Here is a 24,890-nt window from a genome sequence, read left to right on the forward strand (position 1 = left end):
ATTTGACAAAATCCAGCATCACTTTATGATTAAAACCCTCAGTAAAATCAGCATAAAAGGACAGAGCTTAAGGTGATAAAAGCCATCTTTGACAAACCCACAGCCAACATTATACTGAACGAGAAAAAGTTGAAAGCATTCCCCCTGAGAACTGGAACAAGACAAGGATGCCCATTTTCACCACTTCTATTCAACATACTACTGGAAGTCATAGCCAGAGCAATAGGATAAGAGAAAGAAATAAAGGGCAATCAAATTGATAACAAGGAAGTCAGACTGTCATTGCTTGCTGATAACATGATCATATACTTAGAAAATCCTAATGACTCATCCAGAAAGCACCTAGAACTGGTAAATGAATTCAGCAAATCTTCAAGATACAAAATTAATGTACACAAATCAGTAGCTCTGCTATACCTTAATGGCAACCACACTGAGAATCAAATCAAGACAATCGCTTTTACAATAGCTGCAAAAATAAAATATTTAGGAATATACTTACCCAAGGAGGTGAAAGACCACTACAAGAAAAACTATAAAACACTGCTGAAAGAAATTATAGGTGACACAAACAAGTGGAAACACATCCCATGCTCATGGAAGGGTAGAATCAATGTTGTGAAAATAACCATACTGACAAAAAGCAATCTACAAATTTAATGCAATTCTTATCAAAATCATCATTCTTCACAGAACTAGAAGAAACAATACTAAAATTTATATGGACCCAAAAAGAGCCTGCATAGCCAAAGCAAGACTAAGCAAAAAGAACAAACCTGGAGGCATCACATTACCCAACTTTAAACTATACCATAAAGCCATAGTTACCAAAACAGCATGGTACTGGTATAAAAATAGGCATATAGACCAATGGAACAGAACAGAGAACCCAGAAATAAAGCCAAATTCTTACAGTCAACTGATATTCGAAAAAGCAAACAAAAATATAAAGTGTGGAAAGGACACCCTGTTCAACAAATGTTGCTGTAGAATAATAATAGTAAAAGAATAATAATGTAGAAGAATAAAAATGGCTCCTCTTCTCTCACACTATACAAAAGTCAACTCTAGATGGATCAAAGACTTTAATCTAAGACCTGAAACTCCTAAAAATTCTAGAAGATAACATTGGAAAAACTTTTCTAGATATTGGCTTAGACAAAAACATCACAACCAAGAACCCAAGAGCAAATGCAACAAAAAGAAAGATAACTAGGTAAGACTTAATTAAACTAAAAAGCTTCTACACCGCAAAAGAAATAATCAGCAGAGTTAACAGACAACCCACAGAGTGGAATAAAATCTTCTAAATCTATACATCTGCCAAAGAACTTTTATCCAAAACCTGCAAGGAACTCAAACAAATCAGCAAGAAAAAAAATAACCCCATCAAAAAGTGAGCTAAGGACATGAATAGACAGTTCTCAAAAGAAGATACACAAATTGCCAACAAACATGAAAAAATGCTCAACTTCACTAATGATCAGGGAAATACAAAGCAAAACCACAATGTGATACCACCTCACACCTGCAAGAATGGCCATAATAAAAAATAAAAAATAATAGATGTTGGCATGGATGTGGTGAAAAGGGAACACTTTTACACTGTTGGTAGGAATGTAAACTAGTACAATCACTATGGAAAACAGTGGAAATTCCTTAAAGAACTAAAAGTAGTACTATCATTTGATCCAGCAATCCCACTCCTGGGTATCTAACCACAGGAAAAGAAGTCATTATACGAAAAAGGTACCTGCACACACATGTTTATAGCAGCACAATTTACAATTGCAAAAATATGGAACCAGCCCAAATGCCCACCATGGAATACTATGCAGCCATAAAAAATGAGATCATGTCTTTTGCGTGAACATGGATGCAGCTGGAGGCTATTATCCTCAGCAAAGTAATGCAGGAACAGAAAACCAAATACTGCAGGTTCTCCCCTATAAGTGGGAGCTAAATTATGAGAACTTATGAACACAAAGAAGGAAACGACAGACACTGGGGTCAACTTTAGGGTGGAGGATAGGAGGAAGAAGAAAAGCAGAAAAAATAACTATCAGGTACTGGGCTTAATTCCTGGGTGAATGATAATATGTACAACAAACCCTCACAACATGAGTTTACCTATATAACAAACCTTCACATATACCCCTGAACTTAAAATGGAAGTTAAAATAAAGAAGAAACAATCCACAATTTCATATGGTACCATAAAAAAATCCCAAATAGCCGAGGCAATACAGAGGAAAAAAAAAAGCTGGAAGCATCACACTGCATGACTTTGAAATATACTGCTAAACTATGATGGCCAAAACAACGTGGTATTGGTATAAAACAGACATATAGACCAAGTGAACAGAATAGAGAACCCAGAAATAAATCTCATATTTACAGCCAACTGGATTTTGACAAAGATCCCAGGAACATACGTTGAGGAAAGGACACCTTCTTTAATAAGCGGTGCTGGAAAAAATGTATATTCATATGCTGAAGAATGAAACTGGACCCCTGCCCGTCACCATATACAAAAACTGAACCAAAATGGATTAAATATTTAAATGTAAGACTTGAAGGTATAAATTTACTAGAATAAAACATTGGGGAATTTTTTTAGGACATTGGTTTGGGCAAAGATTTCTTGAGTAATACCTTGAAAGCATAGGTAACTAAAATGAAAATTGATAAATGGGATTACATCAAGCCAGAAAGCTTTTGCACAGCAAAGTAAACAATCAACAAAATGAAGAAATGGGGGAAACTATTTGTAAACTTTCATCCAACAAGGGATTAATATCAATAATATACAAATAATTAAACTCAATAACAAAAAATCCCATTAAAAAGCAGGCAGGGATATGATCAGCCATTTCTTGAAAAAGACATACAACATGCTGATAAGTATATGAAAAAATGCTTAATGTCACTAATCATTAGGTAAATGCAAACAAAGCCCACAATGAGACATTATCTCATCTCAGAATGGCTATTATCAAAAAGAGAAAAAATAGGCCAGGCACAGTGGCTTACACCTGTAATCCCAGCACTTTGGGAGGCTGAGGTGGGCAGATCACCTGAGGTCAGGAGTTCGAGACCAGCCAACATGGCGAAACCCTGTCTCTACTAAACATTTTTAAAATTAGCCGGGCATGGTGGCACATGCCTGTGTTCCCAGCTACTTGGGAGGCTGAGTCAGTAGAATCGCTTGAATCTGGGAGGCAGAGGTTGCTGGCAGCCAAGATTACATCACTGCACCCCAGCCTGGGTGACAGAGCAAGACTCTGTCTCAAAAAAGAGAAAAAATAAGAAATGTTGGCAAGGTTTCACAGAAAGGGAACACAAATACTGTTGGTGCAAATATAAATTAGTACAGATATTATGAAAAACAGTATGGGGATTTGTCAAAAAACTAAAAATAGAACTACCATTTGATCCAACAATCCACTACTGCGTATTTATCCAAAAGAAAATAAATCAGTATATCAAAGGAAGATTTTCACTCCTATGTTTATTGTAACATTATTCATAATAGCCAAGATATGGAATCAACCTGAGTGTCCATCAACAAACGAGTGAATAAGAAAATGTGCTATATATGCACAATGGAATACTGTTTAGTCATAAAAAGAATAAATGTTCTTTTATTTGCAGCAGCAGGGATGGAACTAGAGATTAATATGTTAAGCAAAATAAGCCAGGCATGGAAGGACAAAGATTGCATGTCCTCACTCATATGTAGGAGCTAAAAAGTTTATCTCAAGGATACAGAGAGTAGAATGATGATTACAAGAGGCTGGAAAGAGTGGAGAGGGGTAGGATAAAGAGAGGTTGGTAAATGGGTACAAACATACATTTAGACAGAAGGAATAAGTTCTAGTGTTTTATAGCATAATAATGTAACTATGGTTAACAACAGTTTATTGTATATTTCAAAATCTCGAGAAGAGTTGGAATGTTCTCAACAAATGTTTTAGGTGATGGATATCCTAAATACCCTGATTTGATCATGACACATTGTATGCATGCATCAAAATATCACATGTACCCCATAAATATGTACAATTATTATTGATCAATAAAAATGTAGTCTTTATTACCAAGTAATACTTTTTAAAGGAAAAAACAATAGGAAAAAACATTTATGTGTGCAATATCACGTAATTTTTCACAAATGAACTCAATTTATTAAAAGGATACCCCAAATACTGTTTAATATCAACTCATTATCATAATAACTAGGTCTTCTAGGTAGTCATAACTGGAAGCTAGAACGTCTCTTCGCCACACATTTTTTTTTGTTCTTTTATTTAATACAACAGTAGTCCTTGCAAGTTAGCTGCTACAAATTGCTAGAATCCCTCTGGATTTCAGATTCTATTACAAATATTATTTGCTAAATACACTGTGCTTGCAATATTTAGTTACACTTTTACCTTTAAGAGGCTAATTTTTCAATACTGGTCCCTATTAATAATTTTTGTTGTTGTTTTTCTTTTTCTTTTTTTTTTCCACCCTTCCAGCTCTTTTGATTGCTACTCTTGCTGCTGCTACTGTGTTGCTATTGCAACACTGCCTTGTTTTCCTGATTGCACACTCATGTGTGACATGACCTTATGTTGGATATAGGTTCCCTCAAGCTCCCATGTCCCTGTTTTGTTTCCACAAACGTCTTCAAGGCTAATTCCTTTCCCTCTGAGCCACCTGCCCTTTAACATTAGCCTTAATCCTCTTGGTCCTCTAGAACACCATGCTTAGCCATATCCCCACATGGTTCATGATGATATTGGTCATTTCATTCTTTCTGGTCTTGCTAATAAGTCTGTCTATCCTAGCTCAAATATTAACTTGCCATCCGCGAATAGACCAGCTCACACTATCCCTAATCCTGTCCCGCACTGTATTCCTACAGTATCTCCATCTCAAACATCAAAGGCTTACTGAAATTACAGATAAGCCTCAAAGCCCTGTTTAAGTACTTTAACTTCCTCCTAATCAATACTAATCTTCCTCAATACCCCCAACACAAAAAATTGCAATGTGTATTTACCAAGTTCCTAATTTTATTAGTCCATTATCAAATAATCAACATTGATTATAAGCTTTCAATAATTGATGAAATAATTATTCTAAAGGAAGAAATTATAAACACATTCTCTGTATATCATACATTTTTTATAGTTTTGTGTGAGCCTCAAGTAAAAGAAACATTGAGTTACACATAAAGGAAATTTTTTTAAGTGCTACATCAAGCTTGAAGCTGCTAAAACAATTATCACAACAAATAAATGTCATTGTTTTCTTTGACTATTGAATACAAGTCTCTTGCAGGGCTAAAAAAGATCCTCATGGTTTATATTTAGATATTTCATTGTTGTTCAAGGTTCAGTTTTTATTGAAAGCAAAATAGCATACAAGTAAATTTACCAAAGCGAAATGTTTCTTGAAAAATATATGCAGCCCACCATTTATAATTATGTCTTTTCTAAAAGTTTGTTTGTAACATGATTATTGAGAACTTCATTTTTTTCAAAATTTTAAAATTTATTTTTAATTTTTAAGGATAGATAATAGTTGTGAATATTTATGAGGTACATGTAATATTTTGATACATGCATTCAGTGTGAAATCAAATCTGGGTAATTGGAATATCCATCACCTTAAAAATTTATTATTTCTTTGTGTCAGGATTATTCTAAATCTTCTCCTCTAGCTATTTTGAAATAAACAATAAATTATTGTTAACTATTGTCACCATATTGTGCTTTTGAACATTAGATGCTGTTCTATCTACAAACCTCTCTTCATCCTATCCCACTACCCTTCCCAGCATCTAGTAACCATCATTCTACTACCTCCATTAGAACACATTTTTCAGCCTCAACATGTGAGTGAGAACATGAAATGTTTCTCTTTTTGTGACTGGCTTAATGTGGAAGACAGAATGTCTTCCACATCCACCTATGCTGTTGCAAATGACAGGATTATATTCTCTTTTAAGGCTGGATAATGTTCCATTATGTATATATACCACATTTTTTATCCATCTATTTGTTGATGTACACTTAGGTTAATTGTATATTTTGACTATTGTGAATAGTGTTCCAATGAACATGGGAATGCAGTCTATTCAATATACTGATTTCCTTTCTTTTGGATAGATACTCAGTAGTGGAATTGTTGAATCACATGGTAGCTCTATTTTTAGGTTTTTGAGAAACCTCCATACTACTTTCCATAGTGGCTCTACTAATTACATTCCCACCAACAGTATATGAGTGTTCCCTTTTCTCTGCAAACTTGCCAGAATCGCTTATTTTTTTTCTTTTTGGTAATAGCCATTCTAAGATGAGATGATATCTCATTGTGCATTTGATTTGCATTTTCCTAATGATTAGTGATGTTGAGTATTTTTTTCATATACCAGTTGACCCTTTGTATGTCTTCTTTTGAGAGATGTCTATTCAGATCTTTTGCCCATTTTAAAATCAGATTTTTTTTTTTGGTATTCAGTTGTTTGTGTTCCTTAAACATTCTGGTTCTCAATCCCTTGTCAGATAAATAGTGTGCCAATATTTTCACCCATTCTCTAGGTTTTCTCTTCACTTTGTTGACTCTTTCCTTTTGCTCTGCAAAAGCTTTTTACCTGAATGTAATCCCATTGATCAATTTTTGCTTTAGTTACCTGTGCTTTTGAGGCCTTACTCAAGAAATCTTTGCCTAGTCCAATGTCCTGGAGTATTTTCCCAATGTTTTCTTCCAGTAATTTTATAGTTTCAGTATTACATTTAAGTTTTTAATCCATTTGCTCTGTTTTGTTTTTTTTTTATATATGGTGAGAGACAACAGTCTAGTTTCATTCTTCTGCATATGGATATCCAGTTTTCCCAGCACCATTCATTGAAGAAGGTATCCTTTCCACAGTGTATGTTCTTGGCACCTTCATCAAAAATGAGTTGGCTGCAAATGCATGGTTGTATTAGTCAGAGTTCTCTAGAGGGACAGAACTAATAGGATGCATGTATATATGAAGCAGAGTTTATTAAGAATATTGACTCACATGATCACAAAATGAAGTCCCACAATAGACTGTCCTCAAGCTGAGGAGCAAGGAAGCCAGTCCAAGTCCCAAAACCACAAAAGTGGGGAAGTCAACAGTGCAGCCTTCAGTCTGTGGCCAAAGGCCTGAGAACCCCTGGCAAACCACTGGTCTAAGTCCAAGAGTCCAAAAGCTGAAGAACTTGCAGTCTGACGTTTGAGGGCAGAAAGCATCCAGCATGGAAGAAAGATGGAGACTGAAAGACTCAGCAAGGCTGCTCTTTTCACCTCCTTCTGCCTGCTTTATTCTAGCCACACCCGGAGCTAATTAGATGGTACCAACGCAGATAGAGGGTGGGTCTGCCTCTCCCAGTCCACTGACTCAAATGTTAATCTCCTTTGGCAACATCCTACCAGACACACCCAGGAACAATACCTTGCATTCTTCAATCCGGTCAAGTTGACACTCAATATAAACCATCACAAGCCCACCCCTTGTCAAATGAACACAGACACATGTCCTGAAATTGTGCATAATCTTCAAATAAAGACAATGATAAGATCATAATTACACTGAACATAATACAGCTATTCTTCATACAACTGGAAGCACATTAACCTTTAACCTAAATGCTATTACATAAAGTTAACAACACTTAAATGCTGACATGAAATCAATAAATCTTATATAATAAAGGAAAAAGAAAGGAAATAAATGAAGATATTTTCTTAGTACTAGTGTATACATGCAGAGAAATATTCTTAACAAAATAAGGAAGAAATACTTATGACAACTACAGTTCTCCTTTCTGCAACTGGTCATGTGCTCATAGCTGGTATTGCTGACTACCTTCTTCTACTACCCATTTCATATTCCCTTTACCTTCTGCAAACACCTCAGTGGGTTGTGGTATTTTACCTGGTGGTGTGACCCAAGCCTTCATTTCTAAAGGGTCTGGGCCACTTGTAGTCCTGCCTGGACTGGGTTGTTGTAGTTTTCCATTGACCTTAACCACAGGGCATGGTAATACTAAGAGATGCCCTGTGGGATCTCCTGCATTCCATATATACTCTTCCTTACCTCCATTGTGGAGTAGTAGACTAAAATCATGTGGATAGTCCAGGTCAATCACCCAGCAAACACTGTAACTTCCTTCTTAGCCTGTTGCCTTAGAGGTAGGAGGAGTTCAAAGTGGCCAGGTGAGAATCTAAACTCCCAGTTCAATGGAATCATTATTGTGTCTCCTGGTGGCAGCATTTCTCCCTCTGGAACTAAGACCTCTAGGCCAGCAGAATGTAATGTTGTGGGAACATGAAGCAAAAATTTTCCTAGTGGGTCACTAGGGGTGATGGTGAGAGGTACCACTTCCACTTCCACCCCTTGATTCCTTGACCCATGAATCCTGGCTATGGAAGAAACAGTACCATATAATCAACCTGCCACCAAGTAGCAGGGTGATCACTCCAAGGAATGGTGCTATATCAAGGGCTCAATGTTGGTCTCTGCTGTAGCAAATTACACATTCACAGTCGCTGTAGCCAGGTCATCCTTGGTGAGTGGAAGTCCATGTGGCTGAGCCCATGCATAACCTCCATGCCTGCCACCATGGCCACTTTGTTCATGGGCCCAATGTGTGATGACAAGGGTGGCTGGAGAAAGAGGTTCAGTGGTGAATGAGACATCCTATCTACTTAATTACTGGAATCCTTCTCTGCTGAGGTCACCCTTTGGTGAGCATTTACATGAAATCAATAAAATTCTCTGCCTTTTTCACCCTTCAATTGTCAGTACAACCTCATTCTTTTTGGACACAGGACAAAAACTTCAGATCCACTGAACACAGATACTCAGAAGGCTGTAAACACTGACCCTCTGCCTCACATGATGGGAAGCAGCAGTGGGGTTGAGCTAGTCCCAGAGCTGCGGGCAGGCTGGAGCAAAGCAAGGGGCTAACAGAGCTGTTAACACATCACCATCCATTGGGATGCAGACAGCAGAACTAAAAGTGCTAATTAGCACATTGTAACACCCCTTCTGGGCTTGAGGATCATGGGCACCCCTGCCAGGGCATCATCACCTTCCCCTCAGCACGACACACCTGGTCCAGCCACAAGCCCTGCACAAAGTCCACTTCCATGCTGGTGTTTGGAACAGTCGGCCAGGCCCCATACTCACTTGCCCACACATCCCCTCCTACCAGGGGCTGAGCACGCAGCCACAGCAACTATGGGCTGAGCCCATGTACAAGCCAGATGCGGCCTATGTGGGCCCAGTAAGTGGGCCACCTCAGGCAGGTGGTGTGGCTGAGTGAGGTCCAGGCAGGGGTGTCACTGGCCAGAGGTCCCTGGCTGGCAAAGTGACTGAGAAAAATGCCTCATTTCTGGGGGCTTGTCTGAAATTGTCTGAGGGTAAGTGAATGCAGATTTATGACTCTTCACTTTTTTTCAAGGCTTCTTGCCCTCAGATTTTTCTGAAAGCAGATGAAGCACTGAATATCTGATTAGCCAGTCAAGAGTGGATGGTGCAGCTACAGAGCACACGACACTGGAGAAGACCCTGCCATTCCTTCCCATGTTACTCTCAGGGGTTGGGAATGTTGGTTCTGTTCCAATCCAGTCTTCCTTGGTATTTTCCTTCTTTCTTTTGGGGATGAACAATGGGGCTGTAATGGCACCTATCTCTTGAGGCTGTCATGGCACCTATCTCCTCTTTTATAATGTTAACGGTGTTGTTGCAAACTACAGAGATATTACTGGATGGAATGGGCACTTGGACCAGTCATCAAAAATGTAATTCAGAACAATGCAGTTTCCATCTATTCTTAGAAGCAGGGAGGAGGCAGCGATTAAGAAGTGTTTTATTTATTTATTTTTTTCATGTTGAAGGAACCCATTTGCATAAGAGCAAGAGGCTTTTTCCCAAAGACACCTTCCCCTCCCTGCACTTAAGCTGTTTATTTTCTTTCTTTCTTTTTTTTTCACTATGTCAGGAGTTAACACAGTCCCGTGAATACAGGGAGCTTCTCTATGAAAGAAGATTTTTCCTTTTGGGAGGCATCTTACTAGGCCAGGTCCCCAGTTCTCAGGATACCCTTCTCTCCCTTGTTTGAGGAGGACCTGGTTCCACAGATTCACTCTAGCACTCTGCTTATGATAGAGAAGTAATGGAGGAACAGCCCCAACTGCCCCCACTGGTCACTGACTACAGTTTGGTGGGGGCCACCTGGGACTTAATTTAATGAGGCTATGCACCATTCTGAGGCACATTTTTATCCCAAACTTGATTCCAAACTTCAGGTTGAAGCCCTAGAAAGGAAAACTGGATCTCAGGGATCCAGAGGCAGATGACAATGGAAGTCAAGGGGTACAGTGCAGGTGAGCATGGCTAATTACTACCCATTAGCACCCCCCTCCCCATTTCATGAATGGAGGTCATGCCCCTACCCCTGGCATAGATGAGGTCTAGGGAACTCTAAAGTTACTGACAGCAGGGAGGGTATGCCAGTGCATAGGTGAGTGCAGATATTCCTACACTCTAGGCCTCCCTGTTACATGGGTGAAGGCTGCATTGGCATCCATAAGAAGCATCTGCTAAGGTCACTGTGACTCAGGGATATAAGGACAGAAGAAAAAATGGGATGTCTTTTTTTCTGTCCCTCACATACTCTGGGTATTTGCTGGGAAGGGAAAAGAATTAAGGAACACTTTTACCCCTATTTCCAGTTGGGTAACCAACAATCTTCAGTCTGTACTTCTCTTGAATGCATCCTGAATCACTGGAACTCCTTTGGGAAAAAACAAAAAGCTTTCTTTTTCCTGTTACCTCCTCTCTGTCCTCCCTTTGCAGATGGGTAATCACATCTCTGTACCACAGGACACTCCCCTTGGATGCATCCACCAAACTGGGAAAAGTTTAATTTCCCCCAACCTTAAACTGCTTGGCTTAAAATTAAACTGGGAAGAAATTACAAATCTAATTGAGCAAATCACTTGAGGAGAAACAACTTTTACAGTATACGAATAACCTCTTTGTCTGCTCTCCCTTCACAGGACTCCAGAGTCAATAGAGCTCTACAGCTTGAGGGAAAACCAATAAGCTAGCATGGTAAAAATTTTTAACAACCAGGCTTCTTTCCTCTCTCTCTCTGTGTAAACCATTTGAATGAATGGTAAAAGCACAGTTTATATCCTCTGTAAAGTTTTGATTAATGGAAAAAATAATTTGAGAGGCTAGTCTTAAGATGTAGTGAATCTTGTGTGCTTTGTGTGTCTTTCTGTATGGTTCTGTCATAAGGGGGAATACCTTAAAATAGAACATAGGCCTAGGACCCCATAAGCCCACTGTTTGAGCCAGCCCAGCAAACTGGTCAGTTACAAACTTTGCTACAGGTCTCTGAAGAAAAAAAAACTGGATGAGGTCTCCATCTTGTTTTATGTTCTTGGGAGCCTGACCTTGTAACCATGTGGCAGTACTTTCTTTTGGTCTCTGCCATTTTAGAGTGGTGGCCTGGATTCAGTCCTGGCTTAGGGAATGAGTACTTCCTAGTTAATATATGTGTAAATTTTATGATTTGTTGATTCTTTTCCCTTCCATGAGCAACTTCTAGCTTCCTTTCTTAAATATTCCTTTCTCTGAGCTACCTTTAAAGATTCTAGATTTTGTAATGACTGCTTACCACCGCTTTGAAAATATCTTGTACACTCATGGTTAAGTCATAACCTTAGTTGAGGCTTGATGGTTTCACCTGTGAGTTACTTTTGGTAAAGTTCAAAAGCCAGAAATATTGGCCACTTGGCATGGCTAAAGTTGGGTAATAATGGATTTAAAAGGATTTTTTTTAAAGAGCATTCTGATTAAAAGTCAGCTTAATTAAAATTGGATATCCAAGTTATAGGTATATTTAAAAGGCCTTTATGTCATTTCTCTTCTTGGATATTGTTTTACTGGAAAAAAATGTTTTTTCTTCTCAGTCAACTAAAGTATTTTTCTCCATTTGTCTTGCCATTCTTAATGTGTGCATGAGAGGCCCTAAGATAACTTCTGATAGCCTGGGACTGCTTGGGCAAAACAGAGAAGGTGCCATGGATCCCATTTTGGAACCCCAAGAATTAAGATAGATCCCTCTCAAAATCTTTTTTTGTCTTCCAGCTACACCTGCTTAGTAGGCTCTAGCCTTGTTTCTTGAAGGGCTCCACCTGGAGGGAAGTAATCCAATTAGGAGATGGGCAAATGAAAAATCTTACAAATTACTGAATCTTCTTCTGTTTGTTATATTTGTGTTTTGTGTGTAATTTTGTATTAAAAAAAGAGCTCCAGTTGATTGGCTTGAAGAAAAAATAAGCCCTTAGACCAAATATTTTTAAAGAAAAAATAAAAGCTATAATGACTTTTATTTCATGTCACTTTAATCTTTGAGAAATAAAAACTTTTGAAGATTATTGGTAAAATACAAATGTCTTCAAAATGTAAATATGTGGTCTAAGTTACGCAGGTCAGATTGTAAGTTTGCTAAATGGTTCAGGGTCATAAACTGATTCTTTGGCTTTTGAAAATCATTTGTCTTGCCTGCTTTACAGTTTTGTAAGGCATGGGGACATATGGAATTAGCCACACACCTAATTATGTTGGAAAGAGTCAGACCTTATCTGTGCCTAGTATATAATAAAAATAACTTACCAGGATTTACATTAAGATTAAAAATTGCTAAGAGTCACCATCATAACATGTAATTGAGCCTACTCAAAATAGATTTACATGCAAAGTGCTTAAAGAAAGTAAAATGTGTTTTTAGTAAACATTATAAGAAGGCATGGGAATGTAAGTTTTTGCCTAGTTTAAAGGGTTAAAGGAATGTTTTAAATTATGTAAAATAAAACTAAAGGTTTAAACAAGTTATGGAATGTTTACAAAACTTAATCTTGTAAAAGAAATTCTGTGCATAAACATATTGGCTAAATTCACAAGGGTATTATTTGGTTTTTCCATTAATTGAATATTGAAATAAAAGCATGACAAGGTTTTCTTAAGGCACTGATCTGCTCTTTAACAAAAATTTGTAAGGGGACTATGAGAATCCCACCTTGTGGTCAAACTGATTAAGATTGGATGGATTTGTCCATAAGGTTTCATGAAAACATAAAATATTGGCATTAATATTAGTAGTGGACTAATACAAGGGTGAAATCTGCTCTCTCTCAAACAAGATTTTCATGTAATATTAGAGGATAATGAAAGACTTTTATTTGCCCTGCAAATAAACTACCAAAAAAAGAAGGGAAAGACAAGAGACAGATTGTTTCAAAAGCTATGGCTTCCCTCTTAATGAGTAAAGGATTTTGCCTTTTTAAAAAAATTTTAGTCATCATTTTGGCTAAATAAATGACTTATGATAACCTGGAATTCTATTTCATAGTATCAAGTGTTTTAAATCTTTAGCTTCCTGAAATCAAACTTCAGCTTCAAGGTTGTTTTTCTGATCCCTAAATTTTGGATGCTACAGAGGGGCCCTGGGCATCCAAAAGAGAGGTAAACAGGATTATTTGACATGTTTAGTTACATGGGATTGCCAAAACAAAAATAATGTTTAACTTTCTTTGGGTTATATTTTAGTGAATAATACTAATATGTGTTCCAAAGTTGTATTAGATTTCTAAAATTCTAATGTCTGAGTATGTTAAGTTATTGTAAACCACAGAAATAACCAAATTTCTCTGTCAATCATGTTTTTGACTGTGACTATTTGAAGACATATTGTAATTCACAGACAATGGTTGTCTTGTTTTGATTCTTTTCAAAAGCTGGCTTATAATCAGCTATAGGACTTTGACAGGTGCTCTCAAATGCTGATTGTTTGTTTTTCAGTCAGGAAAACATTATATTTTGAGCTATTTACAACTTTTAACAATTGAGGAAGGTATACTCCTGTGAACAAAATTTGGAGCATATTTGTTTCTCTCTTCTTGATTTCTCCAGAATTTGGAAACTATTTGTGAGTTTTCTTAACTTATGGCAATATAGTTATTTGCATAAGTGCAATAAGAATCCATTTTCTTTTGAAACAGGATGCAATTGGAGAAACCACTTGTTTTACCAAGACTTTGACTAGAAGGAAGTGCTTCCTTTTAAGGAATTAAGCTTGACTTGCAGAGCCAATAAAAACCCCTTGGGAAAACTGGTCTCCTATCTTGTCTACACAGTCTCCTACAGGGTTCCTAACCTGTGGTGAGTAAAGAATGTCACATTCTAACAGGGCCAGGAGCCTAAGTTATCTTGGGTCCTCAGGAAGAGAGAAATTTGTCCAGCTCATAGGTATTTGAGGGTACAAACCCATGGCTGGGCTCAGCTTCAAAAATTTTTATCTGAGTTTCTTTATGGAACAGTGTTCCATCAAAGCCAATTAAAAAAAGCTCATTTGAAAATAATTATTCTTGCTGCACTTTATGCAAATAATCAGACAAAGTATAAGACTAAAGTTTTTTGCAAACAACTCAGTCCTATCATGATTTAGTTTTAACAAAAATGAGGACCGGAGAGAGAAAAAATATGTCTCAAAACTTGTCACACACTTGTCATTAAACTCTGGTCTCATTAGTTGTTTTTAAGTTTTTGCCTACATTTTAGACTAACCCTGCTTATTCCTGTGAACCAACCAGTCATCTTCAGCTGCAGTTCAGAAGAAACAAAAAGGATGGGTGATGTGAAAATCTGGACCAGTATTCTAGTTCTGGGCAATCCTGCAAATCCTGCCAGGTGCTAGGAATAAATAGGGTTCCCATAACCTGATGGTTTCTTTTTTGACCAAAGAAATAAGACCAAAGAAGATGACCAAAGCCAAACTTCATGCACCAAAATCTTAGCAGGCATAACTATAGCCACCAGTTATCTGGCCATGTCAGCAGTCTCAGGATTTTTAAGCTGATCTTACCTTCTTGTTTCATTTTGATTCATGTCATCTAATAATCCAATTTACCTCTTCTTACCTTCAGGCTATCAAACTCCAAACGGTCATGCAACTGGAGCCTTGGACATTGGCTCCCTTTTACTGGGGACCCTTATATAGGCCTCTGAGAGAGATCTGACTGCCATCTTCCCAAAACAGTGCCCCCTGTTAGCAGGAAGCAGTTAAGATTGGTCATCGTTCCTATCCTAATGGCAGTTAGATGTACCTCTTCAGAGGAAGAAATTGATAGCAGCAAGAGGCAGGCAAATGCCTAGGCAGATAGGGGAGGGTCCCTGATGAAACCCCACCTTCAAGCCAAAACAGACTGTAGCCTGAAAGACCGGACTTCTGGTTCTGGATGAAACCTACAATCTGGAGTTAGAACTTCTATTCCTGTTTGCCTGTTCTTTCCCAATTGGTTCTTTCTGAATAATGCTTTGTAAACAATTGTATGTTTTCCTTTTCCAATACTATGAACCTTTTCATAGTATCCAAATGAACCTTTTCCAATACTACCTACAGCCCACCCCTCTCCCGTCCTGTGCCTATAGAAACCCCAGATTCAGTCACACTGCGGGAGATAACCCAACTTCAGGTGAGAGACCACCTTCCCATTCGCTCTCCACTGACAGCTGTTTTGTTACTCAACAAGATTCTCCACCCTTATCACCCTTCAATTGTCAGCATAACCTCATTCTTCTTGGATGCGGGATAAGAACTCAGAACTCACCGAACGTGGGTAATGAGAAGGCTGTAAACACTGTGGCCCTCTGTCCCACATGACAGGAAGCAGCAGCAGGACTGAGCCAGCCTTAGAACGATGAGCCAGAGTGGAATAAGGGACTGACAGAGCTGTTAACACATCACCATCCATCAGGCTGTGGATGGTGGAACTAAAAGAGCTACTTAGCACATTGTAACACCACTTCTGGGGTTTCGGTGTCATGGACATCGCTGCCCGGGCATGACTGCATTCCCCTTGGGGCGACACATCTGGTGCAGCTGCAAGCCTTGCATGGAGCCTGGCTTTATGCTGGCACTTGGAACAGTTATCCGGACCCCACACTCACTTGCCCACACAACCCCTCCCACCAGGGTCTGGGCACGCATCCATGGCAGTCGTGTCCTGAGCCAGTGTGCCAGCCAGACGCAACCTGGGTGGGCCAAGTTGGCAGGCCACTGCCTGTGGCAGGTAGCATGGCCAAGCAATGCCCAGGCAGGGGTGTTGCCAGCCAGAGGTCCTTGGCTGGCAAAGTGATCAAGAAGTATCTGCATCAATTTTAAATGGTGTTGCTTTCTTGATTTATTTTTCAGATTGTTCACTGTTGACATATAGAAATACTACTGATTAGTGTATGTTCATTTTGTATCCTGCAACTTTACTAAATTTGATTTTTTATTCTAACAGTTTTTTGGTGGTATCTTTAGTATTTTCTAAATATAAAATGATATCATCTACCATCAAGGACAATTTGACTACTTTTTTCCTATTTGGATGTCCTTTCTTTTTTCTTTTTTCAAGATAATAAGGCTGTATGTTTGCTTCCACCTGACAAAAGAGAATTTCACTACAGTGTGGCTAAAACAATACTAATACTATTGTTTCATCTTCATGAAGCCTCCATTTATATACTTTTTTCATAGCAGCATACATTTCAGGTTAAGATTTAGGTGACAGAAATATATTTCCCCCTGCTAAAATACTGGTGGTAGTTAAGGTCAGGGAAGGCAAGGTGGCAATCAGGTGATCCTTGATTCCACAAGGTAACACTTCTCTGTATATGCAGAACAGAACTAATCCTATAGATCAAGCGTTTCCCAGGAGTTAGAAATTATGACTTTGACAAAGATAGATCATAAATCCCTTTTTCATTTTGTCAATTTTTTTAAAATATTCAAAAAATCAAGTTGAAGTTTCAAATCTAGGCAGTCCAACTTTGGAAATGAGAGATAAATAGATAGATAGATAGATAGATAGATAGATAGATAGATGAGAAAAGTCAAGTAACTATCATTTCCTCTATCTGTATGCTTCTAGGTCCTACTTGATGTTAATAGCCCAACTCAACTGCTAATTTCAATCAAATTGTAAGAGAAGGAATTGTATCTGTCTTCTGTGGAATATAGTAAGTAAATATTCAATTAATTAATTAGTCTCCTTCATAAAAGTCTCTGGTATCTATCTAAAATGAGTTCATCTTTCTCTAAATTTTCGTTGCATTTTGCCTATATCCTCTTCTGATTTAATGCTTTCTATGTGGTATGTTATTTATTTATGTGCATGGCATAGGGCCCTCATATATAATTTCTTTGAGGAGAGGGTTTATGTATGATTTGTTTTCTCATACCCCAATCAATCAATAAATATTTGTTAAAAGAATAAACATCTGAAAGACATAAGCAAGTCAACTTTTGTTTTGTCTTTAAATTCATATAGATAATTGAAATATGAGAATTTTCTACCCATGTAAGCACTGTTCATAGTACAGACTAGACCATTATTACAAAAAAGTTTTTAAAATTACATTCTACTTCCTGAAGACAAATATATTCTAAAGTAGCAATTTGACTCCCCAGAGATGTTTTGGTAAACAGGTTATCGAGCTTTCTCTAAGAACTATAGCATTTATGTGTCTTCTTTTACTTTGCAGTTATAGAAATGACACCTCTAAGAATGAAAATAAATCTCTTATAGTTTTAAAGAGAAGTGGAAAGAAATAAAATTTTTCTCAGCCAGTATATACATGACATGGAGCTTATTGCCTGTTTGCTATATGTTGCATTAAATATAAAATCAGAAAATTACAGAAGGAAATAATTCATTGTTTGGGGACCACTCACAGAGAAACCAGACTCTAAATATTGGAACCATAACAGAACATGACACATGAAATCAGCAACAAAATGTAATATAGAAATGACAATTCTATTTGTTCTTTCTTATAAAAACATCAAGGATGTTTTATCCAGACAAAACTTTAAGAGCAAAGAAATGCTGAGTGTTAGGGCATACAAAAGCCATACTTTGTCATGTCATATTATGTACTAATCACCATCAAGAGTTTCTAATTCCCTTTTTTAGCTCTTCTATCTCGAATTCCCAAAGTTAGCTCTTTGCCTCCTCACTGAGGCAAACAATTATCTCTACTGGCAAACTGATAGGAACAAAACATGTAATACAAAGAACAATGTTTATGATAAGAAAATATGTTATTAAAATAAATTACCATGTGATGCACATTTTTTAAGTGTAGAAAATTTATTCATCTTGTTCTCACTCTAGGCAGTTCAGAAGTTCATTGTCCAATTTGTGAATAATCCAGAAAATTCCTCCCTCATTATTATTATGTGGGGGCCCATTTATCAGAAAAAAAAAAAAAAGAGAAATCGTGACAGTATAAGAAAATAATTCGGGGGGAGGAGCCAAGATGGCCGAATAGGAACAGCTGCGGTCTACAGCTCCCAGCGTGAGCAGCACAGAAGACGGGTGATTTCTGCATTTCCATCTGAGGTACTGTGTTCATCTCACTAGGGAGTGCCAGACAGTGGGCGCAGGTCAGTGGGTGAGTGCACCGTGCGCCAGCCGAAGCAGGGGCGAGGCATTGCCTCACTCGGGAAGCGCAAGGGGTCAGGGAGTTCCCTTTCCAGGGGTGACAGACGGCACCTGGAAAATCGGGCCACTCCCACCCGAATACTGTGCTTTTCCGACGGGCTTAGGAAACAGTGCCCCAGGAGAGTATAGCCCGCACCTGGCTCAGAGGGTCCTACGCCCACGGAGTCTCGCTGATTGCTAGCACAGCAGTCTGAGATCAAACAGCAAGTCGGCAGCGAGGCTGGGGGAGGGGCGCCCGCCATTGCCCAGGCTCGCTTAGGTAAACAAAGCAGCCTGGAAGCTTGAACTGGGTGGAGCCCACCACAGCTCAAGGAGGCCTGCCTGCCTCTGTAGGCTCCACCTCTGGGGGCAGGGCACAGACAAACAAAAAGACAGCAGTAACCTCTGCAGACTTAAATGTCCCTGTCTGACAGCTTTGAGGAGAGCAGTGGTTCTCCCAGCACGCAGCTGGAGATCTGAGAACTGGCAGACTGCCTCCACAGGTGGGTCCCTGACCCCTGACCCCCGAGCAGCCTAACTGGGAGGCACTCCCCAGCAGGGGCAGACTGACACCTCACACGGCTGACCAGGTACTCCAACAGACCTGCAGCTGAGGGTCCTGTCTGTGAGAAGGAAAACTAACAGAAAGGACATCCACACCAAAAACCCATCTGTACATCACCATCATCAAAGACCAAAAGTAGGTAAAACCACACAGATGGGGAAAAAACAGAGCAGAAAAACTGGAAACTCTAAAAAGCAGAGTACCTCTCCTCCTCCAAAGGAATGCAGTTCCTCACCAGCAACGGAACAAAGCTGGATGGAGAATGACTTTGACGAGCTGAGAGAAGAAGGCTTCAGATGATCAAATTACTCCAAGCTATGGGAGGATATTCAAACCAAAGGCAAAGAAGTTGAAAACTTTGAAAAAAATTTAGAAGAATGTATAACTAGAATAACCAATACAGAGAAGTGCTTAAAGGAGCTGATGGAGCTGAAAACCAAGGCTCGAGAACTACGTGAAGAATGCAGAAGCCTCAGGAGCCGATGCGATCAAATGGAAGAAAGGGTATCAGCCCTGGAAGATGAAATGAATGAAATGAAGCGAGAAGGGAAGTTTAGAGAAAAAAGAATAAAAAGAAACAAGCAAAGCCTCCAAGAAATGGGGGACTATGTGAAAAGACCAAATCTACGTCTCATTGGTGTACCTGAAAGTGACGGGGAGAATGGAACCAAGTTGGAAAACACTCTGCAGGATATTATCCAGGAGAACTTCCCCAATCTACCAAGGCAGGCCAACATTCAGATTCAGGAAATACAGAGAATGCCACAAAGATACTCCTCGAGAAGAGCAACTCCAAGACACATAATTGTCAGATTCACCAAAGTTGAAATGAAGGAAAAAATGTTAAGGGCAGCCAGAGAGAAAGGTCGGGTTACCATCAAAGGGAAGCCCATCAGACTAACAGCAGATCTCTCGGCAGAAACCCTACAAGCCAGAAGAGAGTGGGGGCCAATATTCAACATTCTTAAAGAAAAGAATTTTCAACCCAGAATTTCATATCCAGCCAAACTAAGCTTCATAAGTGAAGGAGAAATAAAATACTTTACAGACAAGCAAATGCTGAGAGATTTTTGTCACCACCAAGGCTGCCATAAAAGAGCTCCTGAAGGAAGCGCTAAACATGGAAAGGCACAACTGGTACCAGCCACTGCAAAATCATGCCAAAATGTAAAGACCATCGAGACTAGGAAGACACTGCATCAACTAATGAGCAAAATAGCCAGCTAACATCATAATGACAGGATCAAATTCACACATAACAATATTAACTTTAAATGTAAATGGACTAAATGCTCCAATTAAAAGACACAGACTGGCAAATTGGATAAAGACTCAAGACCCATCAGTGTGCTGTATTCAGGAAACCCATCTCACGTGCAGAGACACACATAGGCTCAAAATAAAAGGATGGAGGAAGATCTACCAAGCAAATGGAAAACAAAAAAAGGCAGGGGTTGCAATCCTAGTCTCTGATAAAACAGACTTTAAACCAACAAAGATCAAAAGAGACAAAGAAGGCCATTACATAATGGTAAAGGGACTAATTCAACAAGAAGAGCTAACTATCCTAAATATATATGCACCCAATACAGGAGCACCCAGATTCATAAAGCAAGTCCTGAGTGACCTACAAAGAGACTTAGACTCCCACACATTAATAATGGGAGACTTTAACACCCCACTGTCAACATTAGACAGATCAACGAGACAGAAAGTCAACAAGGATACCCAGGAATTGAACTCAGCTCTGCACCAAGCAGACCTAATAGACATCTATAGAACTCTCCACCCCAAATCAACAGAATATACATTTTTTTCAGCACCACACCACACCTATTCCAAAATTGACCACATACTTGGAAGTAAGGCTCTCCTCAATAAATGTAAAAGAACAGAAATTATAACAAACTATCTCTCAGATCACAGTGCAATCAAGCTAGAACTCAGGATTAAGAATCTCACTCAAAACCGCTCAACTACGTGGAAACTGAACAACCTGCTCCTGAATGACTACTGGGTACATATCGAAATGAAGGCAGAAATAAAGATGTTCTTTGAAACCAACGAGAACCAAGACACAACATACCAGAATCTCTGGGACACATTCAAAGCAGTGTGTAGAGGGAAATTTATAGCACTAAATGCCCACAAGAGAAAGCAGGAAAGATCCAAAATTGACACCCTAACATCACAATTAAAAGAACTAGAAAAGCAAGAGCAAACACATTCAAAAGCTAGCAGAAGGCAAGAAATAACTAAAATCAGAGCAGAACTGAAGGAAATAGAGACACAAAAAACCCTTCAAAAAATAAATGAATCCAGGAGCTGGTTTTTTGAAAGGATCAACAAAATTGATAGACCGCTAGCAAGATTAATAAAGAAAAAAAGAGAGAAGAATCAAATAGATGCAATAAAAAATGATAAAGGGGATATCACCACCGATCCCACAGAAATACAAACTACCATCAGAGAATATTACAAACACCTCTACGCAAATAAACTAGAAAATCTAGAAGAAATGGATAAATTCCTCAACACATACACCCTCCCAAGACTAAACCAGGAAGAAGTTGAATCTCTGAATAGACCAATAACAGGCTCTGAAATTGAGGCAATAATTAATGGCTTACCAACCAAAAAAAGTCCAGGACCAGATGGATTCACAGCCAGATTCTACCAGAGGTACAAGGAGGAGCTGGTACCATTCCTTCTGAAACTATTCCAATCAATAGAAAAAGAGGAAATCCTCCCTAACTCATTTTATGAGGCCAGCATCATCCTGATACCAAAGCCTGGCAGAGACACAACCAAAAAAGAGAATTTTAGACCAATATCCTTGATGAACATTGATGCAAAAATCCTCAATAAAATACTGGCAAACAGAATCCAGCAGCACATCAAAAAGCTTATCCACCATGATCAAGTGGGCTTCATCCCTGGGATGCAAGGCTGGTTCAATATACGCAAATCAATAAATGTAATCCAGCATATAAACAGAACCAAAGACAAAAACCACATGATTATCTCAATAGATGCAGAAAAGGCCTTTGACAAAATTCAACAACCCTTCATGCTAATAACTCTCAATAAATTAGGTATTGATGGGACGTATCTCAAAATAATAAGAGCTATTTATGACAAACCCACAGCCAATATCATACTGAATGGGCAAAAACTGGAAGCATTCCCTTTGAAAACTGGCACAAGACAGGGATGCCCTCTCTCACCACTTCTATTCAACATAGTGTTGGAAGTTCTGGCCAGGGCAATCAGGCAGGAGAAGGAAATAAAGGGTATTCAATTAGGAAAAGAGGAAGTCAAATTGTCCCTGTTTGCAGACGACATGATTGTATATCTAGAAAACCCCATTGTCTCTAAAGTATAATAATAATAATAATAATAATAATAATAAAAAAAAAGAAAATAATTCCATTTTTTGTTTGCAGCCAATTTGTTAAATATTGTCTGGAGGGGAAATTGAACTTGTGATTAAATTAGTAATCTTCAGTGGTGTTTCTTTTTTCTTTTTTTTAACTTTTATTTTAGGTTCAGGTGCACATGTGCAACCTTACCAGCATCTGTCATTTTTTGACTTTTTTTTTTTTTTTTTTTGAGACAGAGTCTTGCTCTGTTGCCCAGGCTGGAGTGCAGTGGCATGATCTCGGCTCACTGCAAGCTCCACCTCCCGAGCTCACGCCATTCTCCTGCCTCAGCCTCCCAAGTAGCTGGGACTACAGGCGCCCGCCACGACGCCTGGCTAATTTTTTGTATTTTTTAGTAGAGACAGGGTTTCACCGTGTTAACCAGGATGGTCTCAATCTCCTGACCTTGTGATCCACCTGCCTTGGCCTCCCAAAGTTGGGATTACAGGCGTGAGCCACCACGCCCGGCCTTGACTTTTTAATAATAGCCATTCTGACTGGTGTAAGATGATATCTCAAGGGAACACTTATATCCTGCTTGTGGGAATGGAAATTAGCTCAGCCATTGTGAAGAGTAGTTTGGTAATTTCTCAGAGAACTTCAGAATTACCATTTGACCCAGTAAATCCCGAAGGAATAGAAATCATTCTACTATAAAGACACATGCATGTGTATGTTTATCATAGCACTATTGACAATAGCAGAGACATGAAATCAAAATACATGCCCATCAGCGGTAGACTGGATAAATATTTCATTTTATTTGGCATTAAGAAAAATGTTCCAAATGAGACATAGCAATTTGGAGGAGGAGTAAGAACTGAGGAAACTGAAAGCCAGACAACCTATCCCCAATCCTCTATTCTTACCTCTTGTCTAGCCCCACCACCTTTACTCTTAGGAGGTTGCACAAAGCACGCTCCTGTACACAAACTGAGAAGTAGAGCATGACAAATATCATCTATGCACTTTAGAATTGTGGGTTACCATAGCAGCAAAGCACTTCAGGTAAATTGCTATAGTGCGTTTGGAATTGAAATATTAACTTGAAAGAACTAAGACTGTTTCTCTCAGATTAAAAAAAAAAGCTTACCAATAAATATATTGCTGCAGGGCTTAGCTTTAAGTGAAAGTTTTTAGATTGTCTTCCATGAAAACAACAACGGACAGGAAAAGCTTTAAGCTTACAAACAATCCTACAAAGAGATCTACAAGCATTGTTAGAAGAAAATCTAAAACTGCCAAGAAAGCAACTTTATGACCATAATTCCTGACTGGCTGAGAAATCCTGCAATGTTTTCATCAAAGATAACACATTTTCTCATATGTTCTGTGAACCATCTTACTCTGGTAATTATCTGCTGCTGAGTAAGTCTTTTGCATTTTATTCAAGGATATACCCATAAAACCCAACCAAGATGACTAAAATAGATGATCTTCTCATCAGTATGCTCTGAAAGCAATACATAACAAATTCCATTTACCCTCTAATATTTTTCCTAGGGAGAGGATACCTAAATCTAGAAATGACTAGGGCATCTGTGAAGTCAAATGATGTTTGTAGAAACAAAGCTGGAGGCATCACGCTACCTGACTTCAAACTATACTACAAGGCTACAGTAACCAAAACAGCATGGTACTGGTACCAAAACAGAGATATAGATCAATGGAACAGAACAGAGCCATCAGAAATAATGCCACATATCTATAACTATCTGATCTTTGACAAACCTGACAAAAACAAGAAATGGGGAAAGGATTCCCTATTTAATAAATGGTGCTGGGAAAACTGGCTAGCCATATCTAGAAAGCTGAAATTGGATCCCTTCCTTACACCTTATACAAAAATCAATTCAAGATGGATTAAAGACTTAAATGTTAGACCTAAAACCATAAAAACCCTAGAAGAAAACCTAGGCAATACCATTCAGGACATAGGCATGGGCAAGGACTTCATGTCTAAAACACCAAAAGCAATGGCAACAAAAGCCAAAATTGACAAATGGGATCTAATTAAACTAAAGAGCTTCTGCACAGCAAAGGAAACTACCATCAGAGTGAACAGGCAGCCTACAAAATGGGAGAAAATTTTCGCAACCTACTCATCTGACAAAGGGCTAATATCCAGAATCTACAATGAACTCCAACAAATTTACAAGAAAAAAACAAACAACCCCATCAAAAAGTGGGCGAAGGACATGAACAGACACTTCTCAAAAGAAGACATTTATGCAGCCAAAAAACACATGAAAAAATGCTCACCATCACTGGCCATCAGAGAAATGCAAATCAAAACCACAATGAGATACCATCTCACACCAGTTAGAATGGCA

At 38.6% G+C, this 24,890-nt stretch overlaps 1 long non-coding RNA gene across 1 annotated transcript in view; it reads left to right on the top strand.

Annotated features, from left to right (window-relative positions):
* Positions 1-18,401: 18,401 nt before the first annotated feature.
* The window catches only part of LOC134759470 (uncharacterized), a 68,318-nt gene continuing 61,829 nt past the window's right edge, over positions 18,402-24,890 (top strand). The window contains exon 1 of the long non-coding RNA XR_010135692.1: positions 18,402-18,489. This is a non-coding gene — a long non-coding RNA (uncharacterized LOC134759470). The remainder of the gene's footprint in view (positions 18,490-24,890) is intronic.

The sequence above is a fragment of the Pongo abelii genome, chromosome 10 (genome assembly GCF_028885655.2).
Source record: "Pongo abelii isolate AG06213 chromosome 10, NHGRI_mPonAbe1-v2.0_pri, whole genome shotgun sequence".
Classification (NCBI taxonomy): Eukaryota; Metazoa; Chordata; class Mammalia; order Primates; family Hominidae; genus Pongo; species Pongo abelii.